This window comes from Ambystoma mexicanum, chromosome 8 (assembly GCF_040938575.1).
Source record: "Ambystoma mexicanum isolate Mex_15411 chromosome 8, UKY_AmexF1_1, whole genome shotgun sequence".
Taxonomy (NCBI): domain Eukaryota; kingdom Metazoa; phylum Chordata; class Amphibia; order Caudata; family Ambystomatidae; genus Ambystoma; species Ambystoma mexicanum.
In genome coordinates, this window is record NC_090929.1 from 1,105,313,165 (window position 1) to 1,105,329,347 (window position 16,183).

The following is a 16,183-nucleotide window of genomic DNA, read 5'->3' on the forward strand; positions in this document are numbered from 1 at the left end:
TAGAATTGCATATTAACTTTTGAGTGTTATACGTCAATTATGATGAGTTTTCAGTATAAATGCTATGATTTTTCCAAAGTTCATTGGAGTTGAAGCGAGAAGGACGATCGCATCACTGCTGTTTTCCATGACTCCCTGTTTTTTGTACTTGTCATTAAACGGACTCCCTTTTCCAAACCATTGAGTTATCCTTATTGATTGGTGTTGAAGTAATAAATCTGCACCCCCATCCATCTCAAGGGTGCAGCTATCTCATCTTAAAAGTACTTCGGATCAAACCTCGGCTCTATGGGCCGGCCGGGGGCCTCCAGAGTACAATTGGTTAGCAGAGATTGATGGTTATCTATTATCCAATATTGATTAAAATAAGACACCCATTGACATATAGTAACTCTAGGTCTTCAGCAATATCACAAGTCCTTTGCCATTCGGCTGAGTAGACCGTGAATGTCACGACCCTCACCAAAAAAACCCCTCTGGCAAGCCCATTGGCCAGGTGGGTTCAGGACTCGGGTCTCTAGGGCCTGGCACCCTCTTCAAAAGCCCTCCTGGGGCCATCCTGGCCCCTATGGCGCCAGGCTCATACACCATGAAAAACATGTCTTCTGGAACTACTTTATTGAGACTGTCAGCAAACATGGAGGCATCCACGTAGCATGGTTCCTAGGAACCAAGCTATGCAGTCTAGTGTTTTGGGTGTGGTGGCCTAGGGACTACTTTACCTGGACTATTTTGTTGGGGCTATTTAAACCGCACCCGAGCAAGACAACACGCTTCGCGTTACTTTGCAGTTTGCAAGGTGATGCTTACCGTGTCCAGCTATACCCATGAGCCCCGGAGAAGCTGAACCTGCAGGGAGACAAAAGGAATACCATTAGCAGCAGCATCTTACCTGCAATCTTCATCTTTATCTTCTCGCAGCTCCTGTGATCAGCTTCCTTGAATCCACACGCCTCCCGGACCGAACGACCTGAAAGAGGAAGGTAGAGACAACATTAAGGAAGGCATTAAAGACATCGCAAATTACGAACTGCTCAAAAGGCTTACCTGGCTGGTCGCTTCTCGGCTGGCATCACTCCAGAAATTCCACACGCGCTGGAAGAATAACGCGACTTACGAGAAAAGCAAGACAACAAGTTAGCAAAGGCAAGACATCGCAGCACTGCGCATATCTCTTACTTACCGCATTGTAGCGCTTATTACATGGCATCAGATACCAGCGAGGCTCAACCAGGCCAGTTCACCACGCTGAAGCTCAGCATATCTAAGGGAGAAAAAGACATTATTAAATACAGACATCAGAAATGGATCAATTGGCCCAATTACTAGGAGAGCTTCGTGCTGAGGTTCCTTCTGCCCGACAAGAGACTAATGCTCTCTGGAGAGACTTGCTATTGACCAAGGATCGTATGCAGGAGATCAGTAGGCAGATCTTGCAATCACAGGCAGGGGAGACTCATCTGCCTGGGAGCAGTCCACTGATGCAAAACCCCACCTTACCATCTACTACCCCCACTCCAGCACAGATCACGTTACCTGGAACAGTTCCCCTGGCACCACCAGAAAGGTTCTCAGGCGACCCACGGAAGTATGCGACATTCATCAATCAGTGTCGCCTTCATTTTCTTTGTAGGCCTGGAGCATTTCCAAATGACCAAGCTCGGGTAGCTTTTGTCTTATCATGCCTGAGTGGTAGTGCAGCAGATTGGTCGGTTCCATTGGTGACCCATGACGATCCTCTATTACATGACTTTGGGGGGTTCCAGAGAGAAATGGAAAAACGTTTTGCTTGCCATACCTAGGAACAAGCAGTAGACAATGAACTCTTATCCCTCCAACAGGGGAATCAGGACTTGTTAATGTACATTGCTACCTTCAACAGACTGGTTGCCGAAGCTAAGTGGCCAGAAAACAAATGAACCACGTTATTCCATCGAGGCTTACGAGGCGAATTACAGGACGTCTTAGCCCAGGTGGTTGATCCGCCCAGAGACTGTACCAAATTCATATATATAAGTATAGAGCAGCTAGACCACCGGTTACAGGACCGAAAAGCAGACGGTCTAAGATGGACCCTCGGGCCGTCTATGTTCGATCAAGGGAAAACACATCACGTGTACCTGAAAACGCTGTAAAACCCATGCAGATCGGAGGGATATGGCCTCCATTAACAAAACAAGAGCGGGATAAAAGAAGACAACAACAACTTTGTTTGTATTGTGGGAAACCAGGACATTTCCTGAAAGACTGCCCAGTAAAACCCCCAAGAAGAATATTCAGGGCCACAGAAAAGGATGAAGTTAAGAAATCGGAAAAATACCAAGCTCGGCAAACGTAGTGGTCAGTTTGTCGAGTGAGAAGAAAGAGCTGCTGACCTCACACTTTGCAATACCAGTGATCTTTATTAACCACCAACAGTCGTCAAGAATGCATGCCGTTGAAGCATACATCAACAGCGGAGCAGTTGGAAATGATATTGATCAAGAACTGGCAGCAGAGATGGGGCTTCCTTTGTGTTCTAAGCTGACTATGGACAAGGTAACCACCGTGGATGGGACAGAAATCGCTTCCGGACCAGTAACCCAGTGCACAGCCGGGATAACCTTGCTGTGCCAGGATGGAAATCGGGAGTCTATTTCGTTTGATCTCATCAGGGCACCTCAGTTCAGGCTAATACTAGGGATGCCATGGTTAGTTGCTCACCACCTTTGATAGACTGGCGGGCACGAAAATTAACCTTCCCCAGTGACTGCTCCCCGGCCTGCTATTAGCAAGAGGAGAAACCCAACATCTGTATCCCCATGACTCCCGACTCCCGGAGCGACAGTATCAACCCTGGGGGTAACTAATACCTTGCCATGTGAATACCACGATTTCCATGATGTACTCCGAAAGGACCAAGCCAATAAATTGCCACCGCACAGGCCCTATTAATGTCAGATCGACCTTGTTCCTGGTGCACAAATCCCTTGCAGCAAGATCTACGCTCTCACAGAACCGGAAAACCTTCATTTGAAATCCTATTTAGACCAGTACCTTGTAAACAGATTTATCCGTCCATCGAAGTCCCCAGCAGCCAGTCCTTTGTTCTTCGTACCGAAGAAGGGAGAGGAATTGAGAACCTGTATTGACTACCGCGCATTGAACCAGATCACTGTGAAGAACCGCTACCCCTTGCCACTTATCCCTGAGATGCTAGACCAAGTCAAAGATGCCCAGATTTATACCAAATTGGACCTTCGAGGAGCGTACCATCTGGTCCGAGTCAGAAACGGAGATGAATGGAAAACCGCCTTACGTACTAATTACGGCTTGTTTGAATATCAAGTCATTCCCTTCGGGTTATGCAACGCTCCTGCGGCATTCCAATATTTCATGAATGACGTCCTGAGGGAATTAATTGACGTGTGCGCTTTAGTGTACATAGACGACATCTTAGTGTACTCAGCCTCGAAACAAGATCATGTCAGGCACGTTTGTTCAGTCCTCACCAAGCTCCGTCAACATCGCTTGTTTGCAAAGCTTGAAAAATGCTTTTTTCACGTCACCGAAGTAGAGTTTCTTGGTTTTATCCTTACCCCAGGAGGCATCAGAATGGACGTGCACAAGGTAGAAGCCATTTTGAAATGTCCTTCAACAACGTCTCTGAAAGGGGTGCAAAGCATGCTGGGCTTTGCAAACTTCTACCGCTGGTTCATCCCAGACTTCTCTCAGGTTGTGCACCCAATCACAGTACTATTACGAAAAAACAATAAAAGGTTCACTTGGACCGAAGAAGCAGAAGAAGCTTTTCAGGGACTTAAACAAAGGTTTACCTCCGCTCCAATCCTACGACATCCTCGTCCAGACCTCCCTTATGTCGTTGAAACTGATGCTTCCAGTCTAGCAATGGGGGCTGTCCTTTCACAGAGAGACCCAGAAACCAGCCAATTACATCCTGTCGCCTTCTGGTCAAAAAAAGTTCTCACCTCCAGAGGTTAATTATGCCATCACTGACAAAGAACTCCTGGCTATCAAATCCGCCTTTAAAGCTTGACGGCACTACCTTCTGGGGGCCAGACACACCATTTCAGTCATCACAGACCATCAAAACCTGCAACATCTCAAAACAGCCAAAGCCCAATCCTTGCGCTAATTGCGGTGGGCCCTTTTCTTTGCCGAATATGACTATGTAATCACGTTTCGGCCAGAGGTCAGAAACAGAAAGGCAGATGCCTTATCTCGTATGGGCATAGATGAAATGGTATATACAACTCCAGACCCAGTACCTATTATACCTGAAGACAAACTCTTGGGTATCATGACAGATTTAACACAAGCAGAACTACGAAAAGAAATTCAATGAACAATGAATCCTGATGCTTTCCTCGCATGGCAAACTCAAGGAGAACAATATTCCATCAAGGACCATCTACCCTTTTTTAGGGATCGTCTATATGTACCCAAGAAGGAATTACAACAGCATATTATTTCAGGTTATCACAATTCACTAATCGAAGGGCACCCTGGGATCCCCAAAACCCTAGCTAAGGTGAAAAGAACTTTTGAGGGCCTACTTGGCTTAAGGACATCATTCAGTATATCGAGACCTGCGCTGTCTGCGCACAAAATAAATCACAGAAACAAAAACCATCTGGTCTTCTACAACCATTAGACATTCCTCCCGTTCCATGGCACACTCTTTCCCTCGACTTCATCACTGATTTACCCCCCAGCCAAGGATTCAACACCATCCTTGTAGTTGTGGACGTATTCTCAAAGATGGCACACTTTATTCCTCTCAAAGGCCTCCCTGACACATCCACTTTAGCAAAAGTGTTTCTGGAGGGGGATGTTAAGTTTCAAAAAGGCGAAGGAACATCTTATTCATGCCAAAGAAAAACAAAAGAAATTCACCGACCAACACCGAAAAAAGGCCCCTGACTAACAAGTAGGAGACAAAGTTTGGTTAGCCGCTAAATTTGTATCCATCAAGGGAACCCGGACCTTTCATCCTCGATACTTAGGACCCTATACCATCAAGACAATTATCAACCCAGTAGCCGTGAAACTGGATTTACCACCTAATCTACAAATCCACCTGGTATTTCATGTATCCCTCTTGAAACCAATGCAACCGGATACGTGGATTGGGACACCACCAAAGCCCATACTTATTGACAGAGAACCAGAATTCGAAGTCAAAGATATCCTGGACTCTAAATACTCTAGGTCCAAGTTATATTATCTTGTCGATTGGAAAGGATTTGGACCACAAGATAGATCCTGGGAGCCCAGTGAGAACATCCACGCACCATGTCTAATCAGGAAATTTCACCTGAACTTCCCAACTAAACCTGGGCCAGATAGAAGGAACACCCTGGGAGGGGCCTTAGGGGGGAGTGCTGTCATGACCCTCACCCAAAACCCCCTCTGGCAAGCCTATTGGCCAGGTGGGGTCAGGACTAGGGTCTCTAGGGCCTGGCATCCTCTTCAAAAGCCCTCCTGGGGCCAGTCCTGGCACCAATGGTGCCAGGCTCATACACCATGAAAAACATGTGTTCTGGAACTACTTTATTGAGACTGTCAGCCAACATGGAGGCATTCACATAGCTTGATTCCTAGGAACCAAGCTATGCGGTGTAGTGTTTTGGGTGTGGTGGCCTAGGGACTACTTTACCTGGACTATTTTATTGGGGCTATTTAAACCACACCCGAGCAAGACAACAGACTTCGCATTACTTTGCAGTTTGCAACGTGACGCTCACCGTGTCCAGCTATACCCACGAGCCCCGGAGAAGCTGAACCTGCAGGGAGACAAAAGGAATACCATTTGCAGCAGCATCTTACCTGCAATCTTCATCTTTATGTTCTCGCAGCTCCTGTGAACAGCTTCCTTGAATCCGCACGCCTCCCAGATCGAACGACCTGAAAGAGGAAGGTAGAGACAACATTAAGGAAGTCATTAAAGACATTGCAAATTACGAACTGCTCAAAACGCTTACCTGGCTGGTCGCTTCTCGGCTGGCATCACTCTGGAAATTCCACATGCGCTGGAAGAATACCGCGACCTACGAGAAAAGCAAGACAACAGGTTAGCAAAGGCAAGACATTGCAGCGCTGCGCATATCGCTTACTTACTGCATTGTAGCGATTATTACGCGCCATCAGATACCAGGGAGGCTCAACCATGCCAGTTTGCCACGCTGAAGCTCAGCACATCTAAGGGAGAAAAAGACATTATTAAATACAGGAAGGCATGCAGGAATAACAACAATATGAAAGAACAGTAATAAGACCTTCCTGGAAGACATCACAGGCCGGTGTCATTGAAGTAACTAGACCGTATACGTCCACGGAAGACAACGCGCCCCTGCCACGAAGGCAGGACGGAAAGCATGCCTAATTCTACCACAAGGTGAGAAGAGGGCCCAGAGGGGCTGAAATTATACAGGGTGGAGGGAAGATATTTACCTCGATCAACCAGTCTTGAAAACAGCCCTCCTGTATTTCCAGGCAGAACCTTCCCCGCAGACCACATCTGGGAATCACTGAGGAGTATAACAGCGAGCAGTCCGGCTGGGTGGTATAGATACCAGGTGAGGGTAACAGGTGAGGGTGAAGCTCCTCGTAGACAGTGGTAGTGTAAGAAAAACTGCAGACCAGGGACTGAAGGGACCCGTGTTCCCCATGCTATCCCTTCCCATTCCTAAGGGCAGCTGAGCGTGTGAAAAGCCGAAGAAGGCGGTAAAAAAGCCAGTGATCCTGAGGGTCCAGAGAAGAAATATGAGAATAGTGAGTAAAAAGATTGAATGTTTTGGCAAAAGTGCATGCCTTAGAACAAGTAAAGGGAAAAGTTAACGTAGGGAGGTGGGAAAACAAAATATAGTCAGAAGTAGAGAAGAATGTATATATATATATATATATATATATATATATATATATATATATATATATATATATATATTCACTACAAAAAAAAAGTTGTTAAGGGGACGTTATGGTTAAGTTAACCTACCAAAAACCTGTCCTCTTCACTAAAAAAACTTTTCCAGCCTGCCATTACGGATCACATTACAACCTAAAAACCCCTGAAATTCGCCAGTTATAGTAGGCCAAGCACCCACTCCTGCCATTAGCAGTGTGCACTGCTACCACTATCCCCCAGAAACATGAAGGATGCCATTACAAATGTCATTGACGACACCACTGACGACATGACCTGTTTCGCCCCTTTGTTTTTCTTCACTGCCATATATATGTTTATAACTCACTGGTTGTATGGGGACCTGTTGTTGTGATCAAACGGCGAGTAGAGCCGCGAAACGCGTTAACGTTCCCAACGCGCACTTTTATTCTGCACTTTGGGATTGTCACATTTTGATGGCCTTTTAACTTTTGTGCCATCTTGCAAGCCACTAATAAATACGTGTATTTTACCACTATTTTTGGTGTCCGGATCCCTTTACTTTATGGATGTGAAGAGTGCTACTCACCCTGCCTGACGTTTATCAGTGCCCAGAAGATATATATATATATATATATATACATATATATATATATACATGTATATTCAGTGAAAAAAGTTAGTTACTGGGCCGTCATAGTTCACAGTAAAGCCAAAAAACAATTCACATTCCCTAAATATGGGACGCTAAACAACCATAACTCGCACCACCTACGTGCATTGCTAAGACTAACACCCAGAACATCAAAGACGACATCAGAAATGTCATTGATGACATCACTGATGACATCACATGTGCTCTTAATTTTCATGCATAGTCTCCACAAGGGATTGTCATTATAATATTGACAGCAAATCGTCAGACATTATTGCAGAACTATCTTATGCTAAAAAGTTAATTACCTAATCCATTGGTCAACAATCTACACCACCAGTAAGGATGGATTGTTACTCCTTATGGCAACAGCAGCGTAAGGGCATAGAGTTCCAACACGGTCATCCCACTGAATTATGACACACAGACAACCGATGACAAACAGTTGCATTTGACGGTTAAAAAAGCTGTCACTCGGCAGCTGCAATCCGTGACAATCACAATAGGGAAGGAAGTAGCTGAGGGGGGAAAAGGGAAATAAAGCATGTATCAATACGCAACCTTTGAACAAAACAAAGTTGTAATAAATAACATTTTCAGTAAAAATTATTCCAATAGGAGGAAATGTAGTGGGACCCTGTGGACGGCGATAATGTGCAATCTCCATAATGTGAAAAAAACATTTCAATGGCACAGAAAGCTGGACCGTCTTTATTAAAAATAACATTTTTGTTTGTAAGTAGCTGAGCGGTGAAACGGGAAATGAAACGTGTATCAATACGCAACCTCTGCACAAAACAAAATTGTAAGATATACCATTTTTACTAAATATTAATTTAATTTAGGGAAATGTAGTGGAACCCTACAAACGGCGACAATGTGCAATGTCCATATAGGGAAAAAAAAATGTCAACGGCACAGAAACCTTGTAATTCATTAGGAAAAATAAATGTTTTCTTTTCAAAAGTAAAAATTTAAAGCCAGTTCGGTATATAGGCGTCAAAAATAAACTTACATGATGTGGACCGCCTCCATGGCCTTCAGAACAGTCAGCCAGTAGTGTATTTGGAAGAGTGCCTCTTCAGGAACTGGTATTTCATATTCGGTGCAAACGTTTTTGAAGCATAACCTTATCAAACAATATGTTTTTCTAACTGTTACTCCCTGCATTCTTTCTACTTTTTCCCTGCAGCTCAAGGTTAAAAAACAAGTGACCCTTATGGGTGCCGACAAATATGTGGCCGTACTGAGCTCGTATTGAAAAGCGAAAATCAAGTGACCTTCACTCCGAATGGAAATACATTCTCATTTTGCAACAACATATCAGCAGCTGTTCATGAGAACCGCCACTCCCGTACACGTGCAGAAGTGCTGTGTGTAGGAAATAGTGCAGGTGGCTGGCTTAGATTTTAAACTGTAGGCCGCCAGTCTGACCACAGTAATGTTGTTTATGGATTTTAACATGGACGCAGTAAGTTCATTTTGTACAATGAGTAGCAAGTATCACTGTACCATATGACAGTGGTAACAAGAATACATCAATGTTTGACTTTGTACTGCCACATCTCATTAACGCTCACCTTTCAAAACAGTGTTCCATCAGTGTAACAAGTGCATTGGTGTCTTCTTCGTTTATGTATGTTAGCGGCGATGAGCGTGTACAACAGAAAACAAAGTAAACATGGCGGCCGTATCGAAAGATTATGACGCACTTCACGCTGTGGCACGACCAATCGGTGAAAGCGCAACATGGTCGCGGGCAGCAAGCCACAGAATAGCCAATTGAAATCTTCTCCACGGAGGGAACAGGGAAGTGTGACCGCAGAGCGGACATAGATATCACTAATTTTTAGAGACATACTTTTTGATTGTTTTTAAGGAAACTACTGGACAGATTGTCACCAAATTTACAAAAGCATGCTTTTGGGATCAAGCCCCTGCCACAAATTTGGTGAAAATTTGTCCAGCGGTTTGGCCTGTAGCCGTGCGCAAAGTTTTTCCTCCATTCAGTCTATGGGAAAAAAAGACGTTTTGGGACCCCCCTATAACTTTCCCCCCCTAGACGAATCCTCACCAAAGTTTGCAAAAAAATTCAGAGTGGCCCATATACTTTTTTTGCAAAGCTTGGTGAGGATTTGTCCAGGGGGAGCAGAGTTATAGGCCGCTCAAAAAGTGCTCTTCCTATGGAAACGATGACTCGAGAATAATTAAGTAAATAATGGTTATCACGGAGGACACCTGAAAAAAGAATAGAGAGGGTACCCAGGAAGACACCCGAGAAGTGAGAGGATTCGCCTTATTCCTACGCTTTTAATACAAGCGGCTATAAGAAACATGTACCCAGAGTCCCAGCTAAAGGGGGAACGATTAGACTACCACAACGGTTAATGACGTCGTGAAAGTTTAGACTCCATTAAGGGGTAATGATTAGAGGCAGAGACACCTGTGACCAGCTGGTGTTCGTCTAGTATGTTAAGCGTCTGTCTTACATGTTTTTTGTTGTGACATCATACATCGAAAACTTTTCTTGGAGAAAACTGATTTAAATTTTATGCGATTGAATAACTAAGATAATATTACATATGAATTTATGTTTTTTTAGTAAAATAGAAGGTATTCGACAACTCGACAATTCGGGATTAGAGCTTGCGATGTTTGGTGCTCGCTCATATTGTTGGAACTGTTTAAACCACACGAAAGTGTTGAGAAGTGTTATATAAGAGGAAAGGGAACAGATTTGAGCATGGAAAACATAACTCCATTGACACACTTATGCAAACAGTTGCCGAAACACGCACCCAAACTGAAGAAATACAGTACAGAGTGGGTTAAAGGAACTGTCCACAAGATGTTTATGCCATGGCCAAAGGGTGGGTCCTTATCTAAAGCCATCTTGCAACACATGACGACATATTTGCATGCCACATACACGGGCAAAAAACTAGACAAATGCCTAGCTATTTTAGAACTTTGGAAGATGTATGAACAAGAGAAGTTTAAAATGGCCGCTTGTTGGTCAAGCATAACAGTCTATATTTCTATAATTCGGTGCATAAGACGGTTGGCCTATGGCCATCAAGTTACGTCTGTCATTCAAATGAAGGGTATTCACTTTTCCAGATTGACAGGAGAGGAGCCGCCAATAGATTGGATACTTAATATATGCTAAGAGGAGCGTGAGACTCCTACCGAGCCACCCGCCCCATCCGAAACAAAGGGTGAAGAAAGTAAGGATGAGGGATTATACCCGCTGAGAGAGCTTAAAGCAGCCATGGGGTACAGCAACCCGGCATATGAGTCACCTGCGCATAGTAGTGATGAAAATCAAGGGAAAGATAAAGATAAGGATATTGCCTCCACAGTCCCAAGGGACAAGGGGAGACGCGATGACGAAAGAAGGGATCAAGCACAGACAAGCGCATCTCTCGACAAGAGAGAGAAGGGAAGAGATGGCAGGGAAACGAAGATAGAACTGATGAGATAGCATTTGCAAAAAATTAATGGATGGGAGGACACATTGTATTGAAACTTGATCTTGATAGCAAAGGCATTGATGACACAATACAAAAGGAAAAGATAGAGGATGTACAGAGAAAGGGAAAAGAGAAGGAGTTGAGAGACGAAAAAATAAGAAAGACAGACAAAGGCGAGAACAGCTATATCGCAAAGAGCTAGAAAGACAGCTCGATCGCAAACAAAGAGCCGCAAATGATCATGACAGACAGGAACAGCAAAGGTCAGAGGAAGAACAAAGAATACGAGAGAAAAGAATAAAGAGACAAAGAGACAAGGAAATTCGAAGGGCAGATGAATGTAGACATGAAAAGAAAAAGGAAGAAGAAAGAGTAAGAGAAGAGGCGAGGAAGCGCAGAGAATTCGATGACGACATAGAAAGTAAGCGGAGACAGAGAGCATGCGATCTTGAATATCTAGGGAGAGAGGTTAAAAAACACGCTCCAGTAGTATATTGGGAAGATATAGAAGAATTTTTTCCTGCGTACGATTCAGTACCAGGCACGTCTAGGGCAAATATGGAAGATGACTTCGACATCAGAAGCATCAGAGAAATTATCGATAAAATATATGATGAAATGGAGCTGGAACAAACACCCCGTGGGGATGGGGAAGATGAGTGCCTGGAGAGCACCCAGCTCTACGACACTGAGGATGTCATCCAAAGTAGTGGGAATAGGGAACTATCTCTGGATAGATTAGAAGTCAGTAGAAACAATGAAGATACAAGAAGTTGCACGAATTGGGGATAGACAATGTCCGACTCGGAAAGGGAGGAGCACAAGGAAAAGGAGGAAGGGAGACGCAGCGAAAGACGACTCCCAAGAGAGAAAGGAATAAGATGGTTAGACAGTAGTGAATCTGTACCAAGGGCATCAGAATCAGCCACGCAGTTGGACCGGCATGAAGAAGTATCACACAGCCAGAGGGGGGTGTCTTCACCGCCCTACGTGAACAGATTTAGATCCCTACCAGGCAGGCAACGATGCAGGAATATTACCCCTGCCACAGAGAGAAGAACCATGAGGGAAGAGAGAGAGAACTATACATCCCAATTTCCATTACTTGGAAAGGGGGAGTAAGACCACAATATATTCCATGGCCACACATGGATCGAGAACATTTGAAAAACAAGCTTCGAATGCTGACATCGGGAGCCGGAAATCGGATTCACGAGTTAGATAAAATGAGAGGAGGAAACACTCTAGCCAGAGGTGACATCAAAGGTCTCCTAATCGCCATACTTGTTGACAGAGCAGACGATGTGTGGGCACGAGAATGTTACCCTGGTGTGACCACAATTAATACATTGCATGACAGAGCTCCATTTAACAATTGTAGAGCCGCAGTATGGAAAGCGCTATGAGTGCTATATCCAGATACTTCCAAATTGGGAGCTATAATGACACGAAAAATGAAGGAGTTTGAGGATCCGTTAATTTATCTACAGAATTTTCAAGACGCATGGGTGCTCGAGACTCATGAATCTTGGACAAAATCTATACCTGTGTTCTACCATATATTGTGCCAAGGGTTGCAAGAACCGGTGCAAAAACAACTCAAGAAATTGGTGGGAATTGAGGCCAAGCCTTGGGCTGAAATACAGCTGAACATAGCACACTATTGCAGATTGCTGCAAGAAAAGAATCGCAAAAAGGAAGCTGCATGTAAGGGTGAGGAAGAGAAATTGGTGCAGAAGAAATTGTCAAAATATGCTCGTGAGGGAGCCATGCTAACTAGCGTAGCTGAATCAAGCATGCAACAGGTGATTGATCCACAGCAGAATAATCAGGGCAATACGGGGTTTTACCCGAGGGGAAGAGGATCTAGGGGAAGAGGATGGCAGAGTAATCAGGAAGGCTTTCAGAATAACCAAGGAGGTTTCCAGAATATGCACAATGGCAATCAAGATATGTCAAATGGGCAAATGATCCGACCACCACCAGTATGTTGGTTGTGTGGAATGACAGGGCACTTAGCTTGCACATACAGAAACCAAGGCATGATGCAAAACGGCCAAAGAACAGGAGCAGTCATAGCGAATCCACCTGCAGTTTTACAGGAGGGTATTGCACAGAATCACACGGTGCAACACCAAGTGCCAGGAGCACAACAAGGCGTGCAACCTCAGAGCATGGGGAATTTTCCACAAGGACAATCCCAACAGGCACTGTTGCAACTATCGCAGATGATGAGCACAGGGCAGACCACGAACCCTGGAATGGGAAGTAACAATGGGAATGGGGGAAACCCACCAGCACATCGTGGGCCAAATTTGTATATAGACTAGGACAGCGCACTGGGAACCCTGATGTGTTCTATCCTATCAGTGACACCAGACCCTCACAGGGAACCTAGGGTGGATGTCGTTATAGGGGATAAAGAATATTCCTTCCTAGTTGACATGTGTGCAACACGCTCGTGCATATGTGAAGGCACGTTTTCCTTGTCTGGCGAGGCCATAAATACTCAGAGTTTTACAGGAGCTACAAGGCGTGTTCCCTTCACAAATGCACTTCCAGTCTCCATAGGAGAATGTGAGATGAATGTGCCTTTACTATATTCACGTCAGACCCCAGTAAATATTTTGGGTCGAGATTTAATGACAAAGTTAAACATGACAATCTCATTCACGGAGGAGGGCATAATACGTTCAACTCCAGGAATGCACTATTCAAATGTATGCGAAATGATCAGAGCATAGGCAGTACACACAGCCATGAGGGCTATACCATTAGAGCTAGAAATATTCACATATGGTATGTGTGTGCTTATGGCAGTATTGCCAGGCCTTGCAGACAAAATCATGAGAACCCCTGATGAATTCCTATTCAGGCCAAGAACACTGATGCACGGGGAAAAGGGACAAGTATTTCCCTTGATGATACACACAGCTGCAATATTAGGGAGGCTGGCCTTGATTGACAGTTATGATGACGAGGGCTGACAATGGTGCGCAGTAATTGCCATTGAAGAAGGATATTGATTGACTGACGTCACCGATGACAATCTGTTTGAAGAGCAAACAGATATGGGAGAGACAATGGTGGAAGTGAGTCTCACCTTTTGGGTGAGAATGATAAAAAGGGAAGTGCCTCAAAGAATGATGTTGGCACAAAACCGTCCTGAATATTTTGATTGCGACATGGCCCAGGTGCCTGTCTCAGTATGGACCACAGGCTCCAATGACGTTGGCCTATTGAAAGGGGTGGGAGAAGTAAAGATGAAACTGAAACCAGGAGCAATTCTACCAAAAGCCTGACAATATCCCATGTCCAAAAAAGGCAGATGAGGGGATTTTTAAGACAATTTCTGCAATGATGGAACAGGGCATTTTAGTGACGTCAGAGTCGTCATGCAATACCGCGGTTTATCCAATCAAAAAATCAAAGGGAGGGTCTTGGAGGCTAATTCAAGATCTAAGGCCAATAAATTATATTGTTGAGGCCGAGTTCCCCCTAGTCCCTAACCCATCTACAATTCTGTGTAATATACCCGTTGAGACAAAATATTTCAAGGGGATTGACTTTAAAAGTGCATTTTTCTCAATGCTCCGTGACTCACAAGATTTGACGTCATTCACATTCAAACAGGTGTGTCTGAAAAGCACGAGACTACCCCAGGGGTATTGTGAGTCTCCATCTATTTCTAAAAGAGTCCTGCAGATGCACTTGAGCAATATTTCACTAAAAAGTGTCGTCCTGCAATACGTGGATGACATCTTAATTTGCAGCACCACAGAAGAGCAATGCTGGTACGATTCTGTTCAGCTATTGACTATACTGGCTGAGAAAGGATATAAGGTTGACAAGGAAAAGTTACAATATTGTCAACAAGAAGTGCTGTACATAGGCCAGCTGATCTCACATGAAGGAAAGAGAGTGACCCCAGAAAGGGCTGAAGCCAAACTGAACATGGCTAAGCCACACACGATAAAACAGATGAAGAGCTTTCTAGGCCTATGCAACTACGTTAGGGCGTGGGTCTTTGACTATAGCTCTTATACTAAGCCTTTACTCCAGGCACTAAAGAAGGCCCAAGTGACGAAAGAAAAGATTGAATGGTCTGAGACCATGGAGAAAGGATTTGCTGAACTCAAAAGAGCTATTTGCATAGCACCAGTTCTTGGGATCCCCAATTATGCAGAGGAATTTTACCTGTTTTCACACACGAATGGTAGCGTTATGACGGCAGTACTCAAACAAAGAACCACGTTGGGGTACAAGCCCCTGGCATATTATAGTGGAAATTTGGACCCAGTAATCAGAGGTCATTTCCTGTGCAAACAAAGTTTAGCTGCTGCAGCGTTCGCCATAGAGAAGGCTACAACCATTGTGATGGGATGCTCCATGATGTTGTACACCGAGCACTCACTATTTGCCATTCTAGAGAAACCAAAGGTCACATTGACATCTCAGAGAGCTTCTGCTTATGAAGTGATCATATCAAATCCATTGATTAAGGTAGTCCGATGTAAGATAGTGAACCCAGCTATATTTATAGCAGAGCCAGTCACTGAAGGAGAGCCAACACATGACTCTGCAAATTATGAAGAATTCTATGATGAAATCCCCAGGGTGAAAGAAAATGCCTTGGCAGGAGGAGAGATCGTCTTCATTGACGGTTCTTCAAAGATCGATCAAAGTGACAGACAAAGATATACTGGCGTTGCTTTGGTGAAGCACACAGCAAATGGAGAATTTCAAGTACTTATTAGTGCGCGAATACCCTCTCATTATTCAGCACAGGCTGCAGAATTATTGGCGTTGATACTCGCCATTGAGAATCATGCAGACCAGGAAGTAATGCTCTACAGTGACTCTGCCTATGTGACATCAACAGTACACGCAGGCTTGGAGTGCTGGAAAAGGAGGGGCTACCTCTGAGCAGACAGCACGCCAGTACAGCACACAGCCTTATTGGACAAGCTGATCAAGGCACTACAGCTCCCAGTGGGCATAGCGGTTGTGAAATGTGCCACTAACACGAAGGGGACAGATTTGATCTCATGCTGAAATCAAGCAGCAGACACGGAAGCCAAGTGTATGGCATCCAAAAGTGAAATTATCGTGGAAGTGGAAGTTATCCATACCAACGAGCAAATGATGGTTACACAAACTGCACCTGAA

The 16,183-nt window shown here is 44.5% G+C and overlaps 1 protein-coding gene across 1 annotated transcript in view; it reads right to left on the bottom strand.

Moving 5' to 3' along the window:
* PADI2 (peptidyl arginine deiminase 2) overlaps positions 1–16,183 on the bottom strand; it is a 1,062,620-nt gene that overhangs the window by 563,397 nt on the left and 483,040 nt on the right. The gene's annotated exons all lie outside the window — the stretch shown is intronic.